At 37.5% G+C, this 17,436-nt stretch overlaps 1 protein-coding gene across 10 annotated transcripts in view; it reads right to left on the bottom strand.

The window, feature by feature from the left end:
* The window catches only part of SYTL5 (synaptotagmin like 5), a 222,773-nt gene that overhangs the window by 97,100 nt on the left and 108,237 nt on the right, over nt 1-17,436 (bottom strand). The window contains exon 1 of one of the 10 annotated variants that reach the window (XM_034949625.3): nt 271-752. The exons of the other annotated variants lie outside the window; for them this stretch is intronic. The gene's annotated coding sequence lies outside the window, so the exon portion shown is untranslated. Of the gene's footprint in view, nt 1-270; nt 753-17,436 lie in introns of those variants that run through there. 10 annotated transcript variants of the gene reach the window in all.

Genomic DNA, 17,436 nt, shown 5'->3' with positions numbered 1-17,436 from the left:
ATATAAGAGAAATAAAATTGCCCTGTGAGAGTTTAATTAAGAAAATTAGTCCTAAATGAATTTTTATTCGTCTGTACCTGGACCAACAGACTAATATTATCTTAACTGGTGTGTAAATGGGTGGCTAAGGAGATCAGAAGTCGCCAAAACTCTATCAAGTTTTGATTAATCGGAAAAAGGAATTGTGAGGCTAGTCTTAAGCTGTAGTAAAATCTGTACTTTGTGCTATAAATTTGTCTTTCTGTGTTGTTCTATAATGGAGAAGGGTACCTTAAGATAGAACACAGGCTTAGGACTCCTGTAAGCCCGCTGTTCAAGCCAGCCCAGCAAACTGGTCAGTTACAAACTTTGCTGCAGGTCCCTAAAAAAAACAAAAACAAAAAAACTGGATAAAGTTTCCCTCTCATCTTATTTTATTTCCTTGAGAGCTTGACCTTATAACTATGTGGCAGTACTTTCTCTTGGTCTCCACCTTCCGGAGAGCAGGAACTTTGGAATTCATGGTTAGCCCTAAAAATTACCTTGAGAAGTTAAAAGCCTTTGCAAGTTCAAAATTGGCTGCTCTAAGCTCCTTCTGGGAAGGGCAATGGAAACTGCCCAATGCTGTAGCTCAGCATCAAAGGCTTCACCATTTTACAACGGTGGCCCAGCTTCAATTCCAGGATTAGGGAATGAGTCTTTTCTAGTTTGATATCTGTGTGACCTTTGCCATTTGTAGATTCTCTTCCCCACCCATGATGAACAACTTCCGGCTTCCCTTCTGGAATTTTTCCTTTCTTTGAGCACCTGGGAGGTTACCTTTGGTAAAGTTCAGAAGACAGGAATATTGGCCATTTGGCCTGGCTAAAGTTCGGTAATAAGAGATTTAAAAGGACTTTTTAAAAAGAGCGCTATGGTTAAAATTTAGCTTATTTAAAGCGGATATTCAAGCTCTAACAGCATGAGACTCCTTGGGAAAAACAGAGGAGGCACCACAGACTGGGTTTTGGGAAAAACTTGTTTTCCTCATGGAACTCCAGGAATTGGAAATGGATAGATTCCTTTAAAAATCTAAGGTTCTATTCTGTTTTGCATTGCATTATCCAACGTTTTTCACTTTTGGGGGGTCAGAAATTGCTTAGTATTATCAGAGAACTTTGTTGTGTAATAACTAGGTAGGAAATATACTTTTGGGGAAGGCTAATGGCAGTTATTGGGGGAATATGTGGCTTTTTGCATGTTTAGATCAGAGAAGCATGCTGTTGGCAACCTAGAAGGTTAAAAAAAAGTCCCCACCCACCGCTGAGAGATAAGACTCCTATGGAGATGGGCTGATTCCCTCTTTTTGGGATCCAGGATCTGGCATAAAAATGGGATCCTTAATTTTGTATATCTGTTTTGCCTTCCAGCTTTGCCTGCAAGTTAAGCCCTAGAAACTGCATGCCTTAAAGACAAACTTAGAAACTGGCAAATGAAAAGTCTTACAACTACTGAATCTTCCTCTGTATGTGTATTTATATGTGTTGTGTGTGTGTGTGATATTTTTAAAAACTTTAATTAGTTTAAAAATAAGAGCTTAAATCAAATATTTTGTCAGAAAAGTAAAAAGTGTAATGCCTTTTAGTACACATGACTTAAGTAATCTTTGGAAAGTAAAAACAGTTTTAAAGATTATTGATAAAATAAAGACATTTGGTCTAAATTTTACAGGTCAGATATTAAGCTTACTAAATGCTTTAAGGTCATAAACTGCTTGTTTGACTTTTGAAAATTGTTCAATTTACCTACTTTAGAGCATTAGATTCTAGATAAGACCTGGGGACATGTGATGTTAGCCATGCCCCCTAGCTATGCTGGAAAAAGTCAAATCTTATCTGTTGTCTTAGGTGCCACACCTGGTACATAATTAAAATCGCTTACTAACCAGGTTTTTCACCAAAAGTAAAAATTGCTAAAAGCTAACATTGTAATAGGTTATTGAGACAACTGAAGAAACAGTTTTACATGCAAGGTGTGTAAAGAAACTGAAATGCGTTTTTGGTAAAATATTATAAGAAGTCATAGGAATATGGACTTTTTTTTGCCTAAAAGTTTAAAGGATTGTTTGAAGTTAGATAGGATATGCTTGAAGGTTTGAGTGAGTTGGGAAAGGCTTGTGACAAACTAATCTTTTAAAAGAAATTCTGTGTGTGAACATATTGGCTAAAGTTAAAGGGGTATTATTCAGTTCTTCCATGAATTGAACATTGGAATATAAGCACAACAGGTTTTTCTTAGAGCACTAATCTACTTTTTAACATAAATTTGTAAAGAGTTATAAAAGGTATAAGAATCTTACCTTATGGTCAAATATTAAAATTGGTTAGATGTATCTATAAAGTTTTATTAAGGATAGGGTTTAACATTAGTAGTACACTAATATAAAAATGACGTTTGGCTTATTTGGTATAAAAATCATACAGGAAACATTGTCAACATTGCCACCGAGGTAATCAAATTGCTTTGTCAATCATATCTTTTGACTGTGACTGCCCTAAGACATTTTGTCATCCACCAACAGTTGTTGTCTTATTTTAATCCTATTTAAAAGGTGGTTTATAGTCAGCTAAAGGACTTTAACAGGTGCTCTTGAATGCAGGTTTCTGATAACATTGGGGATTATGACATTAGAATAAAGAAAAAAACTTTCAGGACTCTCATGAAAAGCTGAAATGTTAATAAATATCAAGCAGGACAGGAGTTAACTGCATGGATTGAGCTAATAGAAGACCAAAGTGATCTTTTTGACTTTTTGCTTAAAACGTTGCTGATCCTTTGTTTTGTTTTTCAGAGACAAGAAAACTCTTCCTTTGAGCTATTTACAGCTTTTAACAGTTGAGTAAAGTGTACTCTTGTGAACAAAATTTGAGGCATATTTGTTTCTCTCTACCTGACTTCTCCAGAATTGGAACCTATTTGTGAGTATTCTTAACTTATGGCAATATAGTTATTTGCATAAGCACAATAAGAATCTGTTTTCTTTTGCAACAGGACACAATTGGAGAAACTGGTTATTTTACCAAGGCTTTGACTGGAATGATGCATTTTCCTTTAAGGAATCAAACTTGACTTGTAGAGCCAATAAAAGCCCCTTGGGAAAACTGGCCTTATATCTTGTCTACACATTGCCTGTACAGGGTTTCTGACTTGTGGTAAGTAAAGAATATCACTTTCTAATAGGTCCAGGAGCTGAAAGTTATCTTGGGACCTCAAGAGGAGAAGAATTGGCTGGGCGCAGTGGCTCATGCCTGTAATCCCAACACTTTGGGAGGCTGAGGTGGGCAGATCACGAGGTCAGGAGTTTGAAACCAGCCTGGCGAACATAGTGAAACCCCCATCTCTACTAAAAATACAAAAAATTAGCAAGGCATGGGGGCAGGCACCTATAATTCCAGCTACTCAGGAAGCTGAGGCAGGAGAATCACTTGAACCCGGGAGGCAGAGGTTGCAGTGAGCCGAGATTTTGCCATTGCACTCCAGCTTGGGCAACAAGAGTGAAACTCCATCTCAAAAAAAAAAAAAAGAAGAAGAATTTATTCATAGGTATTTGAGGATATAAACCCATGGCTGGGCTTGGCTTTAAAAAAAAGGTCTTATTTGAGATTTCTTATGGAACAGAGTTCCATCAAAGCCAATTTAAAAAGCCTATGTGAAAAATAATTATTCTTGCTGCACTTTATACAAATAATCAGCCTAAGTATAAGACTAAGGATTATTTTGCAATCAAATTGGTCTTACCATGATTTGTCTTTAATACAAATGGAAAACTAGACAGAGAAAAATTGTGTTTCTAGAAGTATGGTACTTCTGTTATTAAATTCTAGTCTTATCAGTTGTTTTTTGTTGTTGTTGTCGTTTTTTTTCCTGCAATTTAGACTGACCCTGCTTATTCCTGTTAACCAATTCGTGATGTCTGACTGCATCTCAAAAGAAACAAAAGGGCTGTGTAATGTAAAAATATGGTTCAATATTATAATTCTGGGCACATATTGGAATTGGCTAGTGACTCCATATCAGCTTGTTTCCAACAGTTGCCCAGTTCATGGAAAGCCTTCTAATTTAGTTTACTTGGGATAATTTTGCTTATTTTGCTTTACTGTTGTGGAATATATTGCAGTTGTACTCTTTGTGTAATAATGCAAAATAAGTTTACTGAAAATTTTCTTAAATTGAACACTTACTGATCTTCCAGATATCACCTTTTGTCAGAACTCAAGAGTTATGAATGGCCCTCACTGTAATGACACTTTCCAACTGAGCTCCTCTCTACTCTGAATACAAGAGACCCTAATAGTTAGGCAGGAATATCATCACCCCTGTTCAGCATGAAGAAGTTACAAAAGATGGATCTTCATTCCTCTGCAACCCTTAGGATTAAGGATTCTCTTGTAAAAGGGAAGGGGAAAATGTCAGAGGTGTTTGAACCGAGCAATGCCATCTTAAATAGGAGCTGGGTAAAATGAGGCTGAAACCTACTGGGCTGCATTCCCAGAGGGTTAAGTATTCTAAGTCACAGGATGAGACAGGAGGTCAGCACAAGGTACAGGTCATAAAGACCTTGTTGATAAAACTGCAGTGAAGAAGCTGCAAAACCAAGATGGTGACAAGAGTGACCTCTGGTCATCCTCATTGCTACACTCCCACCAGTGGCATGACAGTTTACAGATGCCATGGCAACATTAGAAAGTTACCCTGTATGATCTAAAAAGGGGAGGCATGAATAATCCACCCCTTGTTTAGCATATAATCAAGAAATAAGCATAAAAATGGACAACCAACAGCCCTTGGGGCTGCTCGGCCTATGGAGTAGCCATTCTTTTATTCCTTTACTTTCTTAATAAACTTGTTTTCACTTTACTCTGTGGACTCACCCCCAATTCCTTCTTGTGTGAGATCCAGGAACCCACTCTTGGGATCTGGATCGGGACCCCTTTCCAGTAACAGTTGGCTAAGGAGATCAGAAGTAGGCAAAACTCTATCAAGAAAATCAGGATGTTTTCTCCAGAAGGCAGCACTGAACTATGATTATAAATTTAGTAAGATAGAATGCAGTTGATGATAATGCAGTCCTTCCGGAGAAATACAGGGTGAAGAAAAGGAGACAGTGAACCAAGGCATAGACAAGGAAGATCTAAGGAGCTAGGTGATGTCAGTGCCCATCCAGACTCCAACTAGAGAAAGGGAATGAAAATGAAAATAGTTGTTTGTTCCCTGTAGCGCATGTTCCATGCTAGGTGATGGAGCCTCATTCTGAGAAATTTTCATGCCACGAATCACTCAAATCATACAGCTAATTACCCTTGCTCAATCTCACTTCCTTCCAGACACTTTTGATTATAAGTTGGCTTCCCATAGAGCTCTCCCTTCAGGAGTGAATGTTCTGGTCCTGTCTATGGAGTTCTCCATATTTGGTTTAGTTTGAACCCATGTCAGATCTGTTTGCTGTGTGCTAACCAAATCAAATTTTTCAGCCTTTGCACTGAAGACCAGCATCTGGACTGCAATGACTTCACCTGAGGATATATCATCATTGCGTGTCTCTTTTCAGCGATTTCATACCTCACCTGGAGAATCCCTTACCCATTACACATTTTAATCAAGTAGAGAAAAAAATGAGTAATTGATCCTCATTCTTTTAGTTAAATGGGGCTAGTAAACACTAGTCAGATTAGGAGGGTGAAATTCATTTTTCTTTTATTGTTCAATTCCTAACTTAAACAGATCTCTCTCTTTAAAAATAGATGTAGATTTTTTCCCTCTGTGGCCAGTAACTTTGTTGAACTATGCTAAGCTGTTTAGAAAGATGGCAAGATGCTTTGTATGTCATTCTATTGCATTTCAGCATAGATAACTTTGGACACGTCATTAACTTCTGATTATCAAAAAGATGTGGTAGTCAAATACTCTCATAGCATCACAAAGGGACATAAGTTTAAAAAGCATCTATTTTGAGTAACACACACTTAAAAATAATAGGGGCCGATATTTGAATCAAAGGAAAGGGTATATCTGAATATATCTCATTACTGTGTACTTGAAATGCAGCTTTAAATATAGAATGTTTCTGAGAGTGCTCTTAGGATGAAATTAATAGAAATAAAGTTAATTTCCTGTTTGACTGTCACCATGTGACAACACAAATTAGATGAATTTTCAGCACACTTACAGAGATGTTTAGGATGCTTAGAATACAAGCTAAATCACATACACAAAATACCCTTGAGGATGCCTTTCAAATAGAGGAGCAGTCATCCTGCAAGGCAGCTGTGATTGGATTACCACAAGCACAGCAGTCCACAAGACTGTCAAAAGGTAAGAACTGTCATGCTGTGGATAGAGAAAAAAGTAGTACTTTTACAACGAACCCCAAACTGAATGACTCAAAGAGAGATGCTATGGAATTACAGGAATTTCTTTGCAACAGAGCTGTTTCTTCTCACACGGGCAATTCTGTGTGGTACATTATATGGGAGTGCCATAGTCAAGATTTTTTTTTTTAATTTCACAATGATATTGATTCTTCAAATAACGGTAGAGAGGCTAACAGTGCCATCAACTTCATACCAATACTTCAAGAGCAGTATCCTCAGAATGCTCCAAGTAATAACCACTAACACTTATTCAACTAATCCTTATGACTTCCTAATGAAACAAATTGCTATTATTCCTATTTTATAGATGAGAAAACTGAGGCACAGAGATGTTAAGTAACTTGCCCAAGGTCAACTGGTAAGTAATTCAGAATAGTTTGGTTTCAGGGACCCTGCTTGTAACCACTACATTTGAGGCCACACAGTGACTTCATGGAACAACAGTATCCCATGAGATGTTGTTAGATATTATATGGAATTGTTAACAGTGCAGTATTAGTCCATTTTCATACTGCTATGAAGAAATACCTGAAACTGGGTAATTTATTTAAAAAAAAGAGCTTTAATGGACTCACATTTCCATATGGCTGGGGTGGGGGTCCTCACAATCATGGTGGAAGGCAAAGGAGGAACAAAGGCACATCTTACATGGTGGCAGGCAAAAGAGCGAGTGCAGGGTAACTGCCCTTTATTAAACCATCATATCTCGTGAGACTTATTCACTATCACCAGAACAGCATGGGAAAACCTGTCCCCATGATTCCATGATTCAATTACCTCCCACCAGGTCCCTCCCACAACACGTGGGGATTGTGGGAGCTACAATTCAAGAGATTAGGGTGGGGACACAGCCAAACCATATCAAGTGATGTAGTTCAACAAAAAATTTGGATATGTAGAGTTAAACCAAGTTAAATATTTTTTTTTTCTACAGAACTTCTCAGAGTCTTTAATGTCCACTGTGAATTTTCACAGAGCTCTCAGTTTGGAAAAAGGTATTAGGTTGGTGCAAAAGTAATTGCAGTTTTTGCCATTACTTTTAATGGTAAAAACTGCAATTTCTTTTACACCAACCTAATATTTAAGATCACTGTTTATTTTCTTGGCATTGTGTATTTTGATATTTTTAAAGAGAAGACTACTTCTACCTTTAAAAATGCTGGCTAAGAGAAAGCCTTAATAAAAATTTCAAAAGAGAAAGATTTGAAAAATAAGTTATAAGATAAAGTTTGTAATAGTCTAAAGTTAGAAACTGTTAGAATCTATTAGAGTTAGAAGCTCTCGAAGCTGGAAAAGAGAGCAATACCGATGTTCAATTTTAAAATGAGGCATGTAAAATAAATATATTGACATGGAAAATATCTAAGTTATATTGCGAGCTGAAAATAGACAAGATAATTATCTCATAATGTTTTTTAATGCAAATGCTTTTAAAACAATGCAGTAGATATATGCATGTACATAATAAATGTAAATGCATAATAAAAGGCACAGGATAATACATATTGATCATGAATCAGGTTGCATATGAAGATGAGAGTTGGATTGTTAGGGGTCAGAGAAGGGATGAAAAGGGACTTATTTCCATATTGTTTATTATTTTGGATGTATTCATGTAACCATATATTATGTCTTTAAAAAATTTTCAAGAACCAATAAGGTGTGGTGACTGACTAGAGTAAGAAGCCAAAGAAAGAAAGAGGCCAAAAATATGTTAAGAATTGAATCCTAGAAGAAAACAATAGGGAAGATGGAGAATGTGCTGGCTTTTGTGGGAAATAATGGATTTGGGTTTCAGACATGCTGTGAATTAGGTGACACCACCGTGGTTCATCAGCATCATAGTTTTGTGCCTCCAATCTGGCTCTTCTATATGCAATTCCAAAATACAAATTGATAATTGTTGCTCTTATACTGAATACCCTTTGATGTCTTCCCTTTGCTCTTTAAGAGTTCAAGTTGTTTAATATGGTTTACAAAACCCTTCATGATTTGTCCCTTGCTGACCTCTCTCTCTCGTATCTATCCTCTAACCACACTCAAAAGTTCATTCCTCTAAAAAAGCCATAATCTTCCTCACCTCCAGATCTTCCTATTTGTAAGACTCTGCCTGGGATACTTCCCCCATTTCTCCATCTCCTAATTCCTAAGTATCCACAGGGATCTACTTAAATGGCTGACTCCTAGTTTAGCTTAGCTATCTATGATAAACTGAATAATGGCTCCCAGAGAAGTCCACATCCTTATCCCCAGAACCTGTGAATATGTTACCTTAGATGGCAAAACTTTGCAGATGTGATTACGTGAAAGGTCTTGAGATAAAGAGATTAGCCTGGATTAGATGGGTGATCCCAATGTAATCACAATGATCCTTACAAGAGGGAGGTAGTAGAGTTAAAGTCAGAAAAGCAGGTGTGACGACATAAGCAGAGGCTGAGGTGATGGGCTTTGAAGTTGGAGGAACAGCCACAAGCCAAGGAATGCAGATGGCCTCTAGAAGCTGGAAAAGACAAGGAAACAGATTCTCCTGCAGGCTCCAGAAGAAATGCAACCCTGCTAACACCATGATTTTAGTCTCCCAAGACTCATTTTGGACTTTTAACCTTCAGAACTGTAAGATAATACATTGTATTGTTTTAAGACAATATGTTTGTGGTGATTGGCTACAGCAGCAATTGGAAACTCATAGTATCTATCCAATACATTTTCATACTTCTCTTACAGTAACACTGTATCAGTTGGGATAGGCTAATACAGCGTTATTCAAAGTTTGGGTTGCAAACCAGTGCAGGTCTGTAAACTTACTGGTTTGCAATTATATAAGTAAAGAAATTAAGAATAAGCATTTAGAAATTTTTATAGTAATTTGACAGAGTAATTTTAAATCTGTTGAATCTAATGAAAATTTGTACTTGCATGTTTATGTATTTCATGTCTCATTTATCTGCTAATTTACTTAAATTGTATTTTGCAAAAATACTATTCTATCCAGGTTGAAAATAAAAGTAACAAACAACCTGATCCTTCATCACAGACATTTTGAGCAGTACTGGGGTAGACTATGTTGTGACATAAATAACTCGCAAATTGCAACAGCTTGTAACAGCACAGGTTTATTTCATATTTCTTGGCCATGCTATATATCCCTCAAGAATCCAGGCTGTTTAGGGAGCTACCATCTTGAACACTGCCAATTGCCACACCAGAGGGAAAAAAGAGTTCTGAAAGGTTTCATAGTAGGAATTAAATGTCCTGGCCTGGAAGTGAAAAACATTATTTCTACTTACAACTCCTTAAACAGAACTGATGGTCACTTAGCCCTACCCAATTACAAGGGGACCAGTAAATGGTATCCTGCCATCTGCCTACAAGAGGAAGAAATCATAAATATTTGGTGAACAATGCTAAGGACTATGCCAAGCACTCATCATGCTGATTTAAAATGCTGATTTTAACCAACATGCATTGGTTTTCCCTGCTAATGTCTAAGCTCTGTGGGATATCTCGTTTTGTCTTGATCAGCCCTGTATTCCTAACACCTCACAACTCTTGGCACCATAGTAGGTATTTGAAAATATTGCCAAATGAATAAATTTATGAATTAAATGCAAAATAAGACATTTGAGAAGTGATGCCTAAAATGAAAATTGGAATATAGCCCCTCACCACAGGGCCTGACAAGCAAAACTAAAGACTCCTCAAAGGGCTTCTGCAATACTTGTATACATCCCATTATTTGCAGTAGAGATTCATAAACATTGTTGGGAACAGTTGATCCCTTAGATAATCAGTGACAACTATAGGCTCTCTACCTCAAAAATATACATGTACATTCTAATGACAAAGGGAGGCAATTTCAGGGGTTTATAAACTGTGGTCACCCAAGGGCTTATGGTCCACAGGGTAAGCACTGCTAATACAACATCTTCAGAATAAAAGACTGACTTTGTGTACCCTCTCAAAGTTGGTGTTGGAGAAAGTGTGGGGTAGAGGAAAGGGTGTGGGCTTTGGAAACTAATGGAATTAAAATTCTACTCCCTGAGATAATAACATAGATGTGCTACTTTGTCTTTGCATCTCAGTTTATTCATCTGTTAAATGGGCATATTAATATCTACTTCCTGGGTTTGAAGAATATATCATTTGAATATTAAAATGAGTTAATGTATAAAAAGTGTCTAGCACAATGCCTGGCACATAACAGATGCTCAGAAAATTTAGACCCCTCCATCGTTTCTATTCTCAACGAAGTTAAGCAATACGTCATTAAAATGCATCAGTCCAACACAAACCTCCATTCCCTTTGATTCACAAAATACCCAGAGGTCTCTGGCTTCCTAGACTTTCTATTAAGAATTCATAAATCTTAGCAATTCCTTAGAAACATCATAATTTTTAATTAATACCATTATTAATAATACTAATAGTCTTTTTATATGTGATGGCATGCTTGAAGGCTCACAATACAAAGGCAGTGAAAAAAACTCAGGATACAAAATTACTTATGCAGTATGGTCCCAATTATATTAAAAGAAATATATATATATATATATATATATGCACACACATATATGTATTATAGAAGAAAGAATGAGAAAAAATAAGCCAAAATATTAAGTCTATTTCTGGATAGTTATAAATGTATTTTAATATCTTCTTTATAATTTTCTTTATATGTTTTTACAATGAATACATGTTACATATAAAATCAGTTAAAAAAATACAGCAAATGGCATTTCTGTCAAAAATATCTTATAGCCATATTACCTCTGCTTCATATGTCATGATACACAATGCATATATCCACTGATTATCAATAATTATCATGCTAGGCTACAACACAGGCAAAGAACAGTATGAGTGTCATATAGCTTTGAAGTTAATACATCTAGTTCCTAAAGTGATGTTTAATTCAAAAAGACATATTTGGTCTGAAGAAAATATAAAACCAAAGAACAGATAGAATGAGTTATAGAGCATATAAATGTTCGTGCAGTAAACATGCATAGAATCATGTGTCAGAAACTATGTTGGGCCAGGCATTGTGGCTCAGGTCTGTAATCCCAGCTCTTTGGGAGGCCGAAGCGGGCGGATCACCTGAGCTCAGGAGTTCGAAACCAGCCTGGGCAATATAATGAGCTCTCATCTCTGCTATAAATAAAAAGTTAGTTGGGCATGGTGACACACACCTGTAGTCCCAGCTACTTGGGAGGCTGAGGCACCCTCCACCTGGGAGGTGGAGGGTGCAGTGAGCCAAGAACACGCCACTGCACTCCAGCCTGGGCGACAGAGTGAGACTTTGTCTCAAACAAACAAACAAACAAATAAAAAACAAAAAAAGAAACTGTGCTGGATCTAGGGGATACATTCATGAAGAATGCATAGGTTCTGTTTTCAAGGGGCTTCTCTATTTTCTATTATTTTCTAGTGGAGACAAGCATAAACATAAAATCACAGTTTCATAAATCCCAATTTTGGCTTTGAGAACACAAAGGAAAAAACAATTAGGAAGAAAAAAGTGGTCATTCTAGGTTGTAAAGACAGCAAATGTGAAAAAGTCATAAGAACACACAACTAGTCCTGAAGAAATAGTGACTAACTCCAGGTCTGGGGTCTGGGTTAATATTGGAAAGCTAAGAGAAAGGGGGATGTCAGAGTGGGAGGAATTTGGCATCCAAACGAAGAATATGGACTTTATCCAGTGTTTTTCAAACTGTATCTTCAGGAATGTTTTCTTAGGAAACACAGCGAAAGAGGCTGAGTGGCCAAGCCTGTGGCGCCGACGACTGCTTCAAACAGAGCAGCTCCGTTTTCATCTGTTCTATAAGTTAGATTTCCTGGTAGGATTTCATTTGAAGAAATAATTCCATGACCTTAAGAAGCCTGAAAACTGTTCTCATGCCATCAAGCTGTTGAAGCTTTAAAGCCAAGGAACAGCACAATCATATTTGAATTTTTTATTTGTTTTTTGAAAGACCAGCACTCAGTGATTGGATGAAAGACAGGGGAAAGGTCAGGTAGACAAAATGAGGAGGCTCTTGCAGAAGTGCCAGGGAGAGATTAGGAACTAAAGCTGTGTAGTGGGAAGGGAAATAAGAGTCACTTTTGAGACGTTTTAGAATAATCTCAATAAGATCCAGTGACCTCCTCGATGTGGGTGGTATGGAAGAGAAAAGAGAATGACTCTGAGGTTTCCAGCATGGGGAACTGCAAAGGTTTTTAAATTTTAGTGTGCATAAGAATACCTAAGTATATTGTTAAAAATAGATTTCTGGGTGTCTATCTCCAGAGAGCCTGATTCAGTAACACGGGCATAAAGCCTAGAAATGTTGATGATAATACTGTTCACAGTGATGGAGAGTACAAGACAAAAAATGTTGAAAGAGAAAAAAATAATAGTTAATTGCAATTTACATATGTTGAGTTCCGGACACTTATGGTGCAACAACAAAGGTACTTATGATGCAACAACAAAGACCTGTCCAGAAAGGCATTTAGAATAGGAAACTTCCCATAAACTGTTTATAGCTTATCAGATGTCTATACTAGAGGTATTTAATTGGGAATCATTGGTGCCTCGATGGTGGATGGTGGTTGATGCTGTGCAAGCAGGTGAGATTACCAGGAAGAGAAGTGAAAGGGGCAAAAGATAGAATCATGAGAAGCAACAATATTTAAAGAATGGACAGAGTGTGGCAGGCTAGGTCTCACTAACGCAGGCCTCCATAACAACTGTTTCAGCACTGACTGAGTGGTGAAGTTAAATATTAAAAGCTGATAGAGCCAGTGCCCTTATACAAAGACTGGACGGTAACAAAAGCCCACCAAGAGTTTTGCCCAGGCCTTTCCTGGGCCTTGAAGTATGGCAAGATAATGAAGGAATTCTTAACAGGACCCATTTAGGATAAAACAAACTTTATTGTGGGTCTGAAGAAGCGCCCCAGACCTCCACAAACAAGTTTATTGGGGGTCTGAAGGAACTCCCCAGACCTCCATGATTTAGCAGGAGACAAGATAAGGGTAATCACCCCCGGCACCTGGACCCATTTAGATTAAGTAAATTTACTGAGGCTCCAGAGGAAGGTCTTCAGGAGTCAGATCTTAGTTATAGAATAGAAGAAGTAAATCACTTCTGTCTTTAGATGAATGCACACTTACATGTAGACATATAGCTTAGAAGGTATATAAGCTCTTTGTCAAAAATATCTCCAGACCAACTCAAAATTACAAAGTCGAAAAACTTTGTAATTTTGAGTTGGTCTGGAGATATTTTTCAGCCGTACCCGGTTACAGAAATAAACTTCCTTCTTTCCCAGCTTATCTGAATCTCGTTATCGGGCCATGAGAATAAGCAGCCTGATCTTCGGTTTGGTCCAGGGACAAGAGGAATAAATGAGATGATGAAAGAGACTGAAGAGGGATGATCAACAGAATGGGAGGAGCAGTTAGTTAAGTCTAATGAACTGGGAGTCAAGTATATCACACAGAGTCAATGACGTAGGTCATTGCTAAGTTCAGATTTCAACTAAACAATCAAGTAAACTGTTAACAACACCTCCAGCTGCAAGAAGTATCACACTAAATCCAGAATCTCTGAAAAATGCACCATATCAATACATTTGGCCTAATCCAGTGTTATATTACATCTTCCTTGGCCTAACATTCTAGGTTTCTAATGATATAAATTAGTAAATCCTGGAATTATTTTGGTGCATAATCTAATTCCATCCAGGTCAGACTTTATACTTGTTCCCCTGGAGCATGCTGAAAGCTGAACACAGTTGCGGGCCTTGTAGCAATGGGCATTGGTTGGAAGAAGGAAGTGGGTTTTGAGAATGGGCAACCTCTCGCATCAAACAACAACAACAACAACAACAAAATTGGCTGAAAAATCAACCATTAGTTAGGAGATCTAAAGTCATAGACTAAGACATAAGGAAAAAATAGTTCAAGATGGATGTCTAAGAGGATGCTCTGCAGTAGAGGCTTATGGTGCAGGAGACCACCTGAAGCCTGGAGAATTTTGAAGTCATGCATATTCAGGCATTAACATAGCATAGATCATTTTTGCAGCATTCAAAGTGAGTTAGTGTTGGAAAATAAGCAGAAATGCCTTCATACATATGAAATGCATGGTCAGACAGCTCTTGAAAGTTCAATGTTCTGAACAAACACCTTAATGTAAGTAGCTTGAAGGTGAGTGTAAGAAGATAAAATATTCTACCTGTACGTTTGGTGAACCATCATCCAAACCCAATTAACCAAGCTCTCTATATGGATTGCAGACTACTCTTAGGGAATCTTGCTTCCAAGATCATAGAGACATGACCTAACTGAAAATGCATGAAGGTCTTTTGTGGACACCCACCCATGCTATCACCCAGGAGAGCAGCTTGAAGCTCTAGGGAGATGTATTTTTAAACTAAAAGTGAAGTTGACCCTCATCTGCCCAGATCTCTCCTCTAGAGGAGGAGTTATACATAAATATAGCCAGCTTGCTGCCCCTCATACTTGGTTAGGATTCCTATAAGTCTGATTGATAATGTCATGTCTGCCACATGTAGCAAGGAGCTGTGGAGAGTAAGATGAACAACATTTCTGCTCCTTAAAGGTGGCTTTCCCCCATGGTCTATATTAGAGGTTGGCAAACTTTTTCTATTAAGGAACAATTAGTAAATATTTTAGACTTTTTGCACCAAGAGCCAAAACCATAGCTATTTTGAGGATAAGTATGCATCAATCAAGAAAATAAATGTCTGCCAATATTTTACCGATGACATTAAAAATATAACAATAATAATTGAGTGCAGTTATTTCGTAGCATAGATCTACTAAAGAGAAGAATGGAATTTTAGGGCACATAACATCTAACTTAAAGTGAGCATTCCTATCATTAAAATTAATGATAGTAGGCCTAGCGCATTCCAGAGCTACTGAATTTGAATCTAAATTTTAACAAGGTCCCCCTGTGATTTGTACCTTAAAGTTCAAGGCCATTCTGGTCTAGAGTTTCTTAATACTTTTTTGGCTTATATTTTTATCACTTTAGAGAAGATAGTGAAAGCTGTGGATCCTAGAAAAAGTTCACAAATCATTTGAAGTTCATTCAAGACTTCTACAAGGTCTGTGGCTTTGAGATTAAGACCCCAGGGATTCTGTGGACATGCCCGCCCAGAGCGAAAGTGTTCTGAAATTAGATTGTGGTGATGGCTAAACGCACTGTGAATAGACTAAAAAAAAAAAAATTGAATTGTACACTTCAAATGGGTGAATTGTATAGTATGTACATTATATCTCACAAAAGCTGCTTTTCAAAAAAACAGAATCTCTTGAGTTTGTGTTCCATGGATTTTTTTTAACGTCCTATGGGGTTCCAATGGACACCTCAAGTGGAGAATTGCAAAGAGTCAAGTTTTGGAGTCAGGAAGCTCTGCGTTCAAATCCTAGCTTTGGCAATTACTATGTTACAGAAACTAAGTTACTTAACCTCTCTGAACCTTGGTTTCTTTTCATACAGGGTGGAGATAATAATAGTACTAACTTCACGGGGTTTTGAGGAGGATCAAAAGGAACTTCTAATGCAAAATTCCTGGAAGATTCCTTGTCACACGCACTTTTTCATGTGAAATGGTGGGATTCCTCAGATATCAAATGCAAAGCCAAAAATAATTACATGCTTCGCATTATTCAAGTCGTAATTAATCACACATGTCATATTATCCATGTTGTACTATATTTTCCACTTAAATGTATATTTCCTGCTCCATTATTATACTTGCCTTAATGCTTTTTCCTTATGAGTCATGGTAATAATGATAGTGAACACTCAGCACTTATATACAAGTTTCAGGCCCTGTTATGAATTCTTGATTTACATATATGAACAGTTCAATCTTTACATTGTGAAAGGAAAATAAATCTCTGGACCCCAAAATCACTAAGCCGAAGGGAAAAGTCAAGCTGGGAACTGCATTGGGCAAACCTGCCTCCCATTCTATTCCTAAATAAGATACCTACAAAGATAAAAAAGCTACATACCTCCCTCACAATTTTTCTCACAGGGAAATTTCTTGTGGACAAAGGACAGGGAGAACTCAAAGTCATCCCTCTGTCACAGAAGACAAATGTGTATCTGATTGCTTCCTTTGCCCTGTTTTTTCACTAAGCCAGACTAAGGCATAAGTGACTATTCCTGTAAATTGTGCTTATCAAAATATCAAAAGAATGCAACCATTTGTCTCCTATCTACCTGTGACCTGGAAGCCCCCTCCCTGCTTAGAGTTGTCCCGCCTTTCTTGACTGAACCAATGTTCATTCTTACCTATACTGATTGACGTCTCACGGCTCCCTAAAATGTATAAAACCAAGCTGTGTCCCAATCACCTTGGGCACATGTCGTCAGGACCTCCTGAGGCTGTATCACGGGCACATCCATAATCTTGGCAAAATAAACTTTGTAAATTGATTGAGACCTGTCTCAGATACCTTTTGGTTTACAATATCAATTATTTGATTTAGATACTTTCACTATTCCCGTATTACAGGTAGGAAAACCAAGGCAGAGGGAGGTTAAGTAACTTGTCCAGTGTTACACAGCTTGTAAGTGGTGAAGCTGGATTCTGACTAAGGGGTCTGACTCTATTGACTGTGCTCTTGACCACTATAATATACTGTAGAATTAAATATACATACATATAACATATATGTACACACACAACAATATTATATATAACATAATATACAACATAACACACAGGTGTGTGTGTGTGTTTAATTTTGTATTGGTCAAATTCATACCAGTGCCCAGCACTCCTGCTTTGGAGGGTACACACTTGTACATACCAAAAGAGTTTTATTATATGACAGTGTAGAGAGGATGTAGGATATGACATCAGAGCAGATTGCCCTGACTAAAGAAAGAAATAAAAGCTGAAACAGTAGTCAGAGTGTGGAGAGGGTAGAGAGGAAAATGAGATTGGGGAGGTCCTGATGCTACCTGGCTCCTGTGAGTAGGAACAGGGGGAGCTAAGCTAGGAGAGGAGGAGTT

Source organism: Pan paniscus, chromosome X (genome assembly GCF_029289425.2).
Source record: "Pan paniscus chromosome X, NHGRI_mPanPan1-v2.0_pri, whole genome shotgun sequence".
NCBI lineage: Eukaryota > Metazoa > Chordata > Mammalia > Primates > Hominidae > Pan > Pan paniscus.
The sequence above is the reverse complement of the archived record's forward strand: the minus strand, read 5'-3'. Positions and strand labels throughout refer to the sequence as shown.